We start from the raw sequence: 6,082 nt of genomic DNA, 5'->3' as shown, positions 1-6,082 counted from the left end.
ATTTTAATTTCAAATGATTTGGTTATCACCGTATGCAACGAATAAAAAAGCAGGTAAGTGGATGTCGCTCTGCTGTACGGTAGGTTACAAGTGGGTCATTGTATAATGGGTTGTATTAGACCTGTATTCAATGATAAAATATCATTGTATAAGAAAAACAATGTCTTGATATTTAATATTGTTATTATTTATTTTATCATAAAAGTTGAATTATAATATTATAATTTTTTATTCGTTTCTATGGTGATAAACAAAGCGTTAGAAATTAAAATCCCATTTTTAGCGTTTTTTCGTAATTTTTCGGTGGTTTTTCTCGTGGCATTAAATAACTATTGAGAAAATCGAAAAATGACCTGTCTAAAATACCATCTTGATCCAATTTGCTAAAATATAAGGTACTATGTGTTGAAATCGAAGCACTCCTTCTGGAAGAAATTTTGTATACAGGATATAAAAATAAATAAATAGACACCATTATAAAAACAATAGCTTCCTCGCTCCAGCTCAGAATCTAAAATTATAAATTATAATATTATAATATTAATTCAACTTAAAGGCTATAATAAATAATAACAATATAAAAAATCCAGACTGACAAACCGTCTCCGCTCAGAATTATTTTTCTTATACAATGATATTATATTATCGAATTCAAGTTTAATACAATCCATTATACAATGACCCACTTATAACCTTCTGTACAGCACAGAGCGACATCCACTTATCTGCTTTTTAATTTTATAATAATTTAGAAATTTTAATGATTTTGACGAATTTTGTATAAATTTGATTTTTGAATGCTTATAAATCAAAATCCTGCATAGGTATCTTTAATATTATTAAATATCTATAGTTAAGACTTATGAGAAACTTTGTATTTTATTTTCAAGGTTTTTGATCGAGCATAAATCTTTTATCAGTATTTATAGAAAAAAAACTGATGTTTTCAAATAACTATAAAAAGCTCCAAAAAATAGTTATTTTTCCATCATATTGTTTTGTTGTTCCAACTTATTTTGAAAAGTTCCTACCTACTGTGAATTGTTTACTATTCGGACTCTCCAAAGTAGATACCAACTATAAATCCAATTTTCTACCAAAAACCACTCTCAAAGTTGAAAATCTGAGAATTTTTACAGTCCAAAAAGGTGATGAATGACACAGAAATAAAAATGAACAGGTACGTCATTGTAAAATCAATACCTCCATGAACCGTTCAGAATCTATGATATCCTATATAGATTATATTATTTTGCAAAATTAAATTTGGAGCATATAACAATGACGTAATTTATAATATATCATCCATATACGGTTACGAGTTCATTTATAAATAATATTTACATTGACTCATGTCTCATCCATGTATCAAAAAACAAACACAAGTGGCGGTTGACATAATATATACATTATTATTATACTGAGAATCGAACGCTTCTCACACAATATTAGTTTTAAATTTATTTATTAAAATATTTTAATCACTGTCTGTAACAATAAACGTTGCATTTTTAACGATGTCATACTTCCGAAAACAGTTTATCTTAAGTTGTGTTTACATTTTTTTTAGAGGTAGGGTACCTACCTATATAGTAATAGGCACACAAAATAAATAATACTTATCATTGTTAACATCTTCATAAATCATAATAATAATTAAATTGTATTATTATTAAATCGTTATTGGAAAACGAAAGAGTGGTACCTACATGCTGATAAAATAGCCAATATAGGTACATGCAGTTCTATAAAATTCGATTTTTAGTTGAATGTTGAGTTAACTACAACAATTGTTATAATCATCTACATTTTTTTTTCATTATATTTAATACTAGCCGACCCGTCACAGCTTCGCTCGTGATTGGTTGTTTATTTTGCCTTCGGACGATGATATGTAGAATTTTTTATTCAAATGTTATCGTTTAATGTGATCGGAAAGTAAATATACAAAACGGTTAATGAAAACGTATTGAAATGTTACTTCATCAATTGATAACGACTGGACCAATTTTTCAAATTTGACGGGTATTTTCAGATTTTCATTTTTGTTTATAGATGGTTACTGTAGGAGAAATAACAACTTTATATAGATTATAATTATAATAATTATTATTATAATTATAATTATTATTATTATTATTTATATACGTTATTATGTATATTGAAATAGAGCGCATCACTTGTACCAATCTTGTATCTTTATTTCCTGTGACTTTGAGTTATATTTCGCGATTATCATATAGCTACTGACCTTCCCCTAATCCGACTAAACATCTGTGTTGAATTTCAAGTAATTCGGACGAGTAGTTTTCAAGATTTTGAGTTCGGTAAAAAGCGATATTCATTTTTATTTATATAGATTATATAGATTTATAATAATAAAATGTTATCTAAAATAATATCAGCTAGGTGTTCAAAGATTATTTTTACTTATTAGGCACTTACGCAAAAAAACTATTAATTAAAAATAATGTTAACTCAATGAAATTATTAAAATATTATGATGAATAGAATAACATCAACAATAATCTCTATAAATTATCATTGGTTTGCATTCGTCTTAATAATTAACTATCACAGGACAAAATATTTATGTGAATTAATCAATTGATTAGCTAACCTTTTATTGGTATGTAATAAGATGAAGTTGGTAAATTTAAGTTTCTATACTCAGTATTTAAAATTGTATTTAAAAAAAAAAAAAAATATTTCTTTTACAAAATGTGATGTCATTGCAAAATAACATATAAAAAATTTATGTTTTTAAAAAAGTTACAACTTGAAATATTGAGTGTAGAAACTTAAATATATCGTCTTATGAAAAACTAATTGAAGGATACCTAATCATAAATCAACTGAGATTATTCACATGAATATGAAATTAAAAATGTATTTATTTATTTATAATCGTTATCATTCAGAAAAGCATACACTTAAAAGTGTTTAACAATATAGAATTGTATGAATAAAATATTTTCAAAAAAGTTGAAACTCTCCGAAATAATACGAGCATAAGTACAGACACTATGAAATGGATCACCTTGTATAATATATTTTACATAATATATTGTTTGGTTGTGCATCTTTGAAAGTCGACACCTAGGTATAGTAGGTACCTATACTGTCCTTGCAATTTAAAGATGCATGCTGTGACCTACTCCAATTGATTGACACACTAGGGGCTTTAAATAATATTATCATATTGATTTGCATACTTTTAAAGTTTTTATGACGAGCACACAAATCTTAAATATGATATAGATATTTTAACATTTTATATAAATCACGTTGATACGTATTAATGAACAGTCATCAGAATTTTTTATGATACTGAATTTAATTAGAAATGCTTAGAATTTTATTGATCATTGATTACTTTATCAATTTCATATTATTATTATGATCAAATCATAATAATAAAAATTATATCCCAGTTATTTAATGATTTTATAGTTATTGTTGTTGGAATCGACGTCTTATACATGTATGTGAATATATATAGGTTAAAAAACAATTAGTACCAGCCCCCCAAAAGTATATTTCAATTATTTTATAATACTTAACCTACCTAACCTTCTATTTACCAAGCAGTACCTATACTATTATATATACGTTTAATGCATCATTTTTATTATTATTTACATAGCTGATAGTTATCATCGAGTGCCGTGTGCTGAATGCTGATAGTTGATACGCATCCGTATTCCGTCCATAATAATATATTGTATTAAATATTTTAATATAGTACCTATAATAAGGTTATATAACCAATAATAAACAAGTAGTACACTAGTTACTACCTATACAAGGCTTCCTACATCAAGTTTTGGGCTCATGTACCTACTAAATGTTTTTGCGGGCTCTATAAAAAACTTCCAATAAAATACAATCAGCTATAAAAGCGATACAATTGCACGAGTGATGGATATTATTCAATGTGCGATGTCAACCAACAGTTAAAGGTCTACCAATAACTTACTTAGTGTGAGCAGGGTATAACTATAGGTACGCAGTGATTTCAAAGGAAAATTTATACAAACAATTAATAAGTAAAGTTAGGTATAGGTACTTTTTCCAATCACACCAAACAATCAATAAGTAGAAGTGTGTAATAAATAATATACCTAATGGTAAGCCATAATTATTTTGTAGTACAGGTGAGCACCCGCGTTAGTCTAATATAAATACATACGTCTTGATTATAAACAAACAAAATCACGGATTATGTTAGTGCTGACGCACTTCGTCCAGATTTTATTAAATAATAATACATATTAAATAACTTTCATAAGTCACAATTGCTTTGCACACAGTGAATTACTTCACCCAAACGATTTGTTTAGTGAATTTGTGATATCAACCACGACAGAAAAACATCTCAATGAATTGATCTCAGACCAATTTTAACAAAACAGCAGCGAAATATATTGTCTAATATAATATATATACATATAATAAATATATATAATAACACTAAACCTTGACTAAGACTGATATAATATTAAAAATTAAAACATAAATAAAGTAGGAACATTTTATTTGTAAATCTCAGGTCAGGTTAGTATATTGGTACTTTAAAATATTTTTATTTTAGAGCACCCCTATAATTTAATTGTACAATAATATATATCTCTCGTATTTATATGTAGCAAATAGCAATGTCACTTCCTCTTAACTTCACGACTACATATAATATGTAAAAAATAACCAAGTAAATACGACAAAGTAAACTTTACTAAAATTTAATTTTTTTTCTGAAAAAAAATATTATTTAGTCGTTTTCATCCAGATATTGAAAAACTATCAAATATTTATTAATAATTTGTTAACAAAAAAAATAAATATTTATATTAATTTATATTGTTATTTGGTGTAAGAGTTTTAAAATTATTTATATAAATTTTTTTTTTTGATAACAGTGGAATGGGTAAAACATTGAACAGTAACCATGAAGGTAGGCGATTCAATGATGCAAGGACTCTTAAGCGTTGCAGGCGAATCCGCAAATAATTGAAATCCATATAAATAGCGTAAAGGGTAACTTTTTCAGAAGGATCGTGTACCATATAAAACTAAAACTGTTTAAAATTAAGGTAACACAGACTTTCTAGAATCATGGTAATTATTGTATATAAGACTATAATGGTCACAAATCACAATATTATAATTTCCCAATATAATTACAGTGGACCTTATAAGATTAATTACACAATGGTAAAATAATATATTGTATTAACCTTAGTTTAAATGTATAGTATCTAATTATTGATTTAAATAATTCGTAAATGTACCTAAACATTTTAAAATTGTATTAAAAAAAATGTATTTTATAACAATTTTTGGGCATACGCACTACACAGGTAAGTTAAAATACGCGAACATTGGTATATGTATAGACAGTCGACATTCGACAGGTGTGTATAATTAGTGTAGTAGTACGTATGTATAATTTTATAATTAGTTGCGGTAGTAATGTAGACTATAGATATTCAGTTATTATGTATGTACTATTATACTACTATGTACCTACATACTAATCGTAAACGAGTTGAGAGAAGACGTAATAATAATACCACTAAACGAATGCAACTTTAACGTTTGACAACTATAAGTACCGAACATCTATGACCATAGATTGAAAGCTTAAAACAAAAAATAGTTGCCACTTATTTAAATCATTTCGATGTAAGTTCCTTTTTTATTTATAAAAAAAAAAATCGTACTGTTTATTAATCAAATGACAAATGTAGTTAAAATATATTATGTATATATTGATACATTGAGTATGTGTAATTAGTGCAGTGGCTTATCCACGGGGGGGGGGGGGGGTGATATGGGGGTCATACCCCCCCGGAGACCAAATTTTGTACACAATACGACATGTATATAACAATATGAATATTATATATGTGTATAATGAATGTCTATTAAAAATTGTATATCCCCCCTCCACGAAAAATTCTTAGATACTCTACTGATTTAGTATATATATAATGTATATTACGTATAAAATATAATAATATAATGTATAAGTCATTGTCAATAGTTACTTTTTTAAACGAACAATAACTAAAATAAATTA

Source organism: Acyrthosiphon pisum, chromosome A1 (genome assembly GCF_005508785.2).
Source record: "Acyrthosiphon pisum isolate AL4f chromosome A1, pea_aphid_22Mar2018_4r6ur, whole genome shotgun sequence".
In the NCBI taxonomy this organism is placed as follows: Eukaryota; Metazoa; Arthropoda; class Insecta; order Hemiptera; family Aphididae; genus Acyrthosiphon; species Acyrthosiphon pisum.
This window is presented reverse-complemented; position numbering follows the sequence as displayed.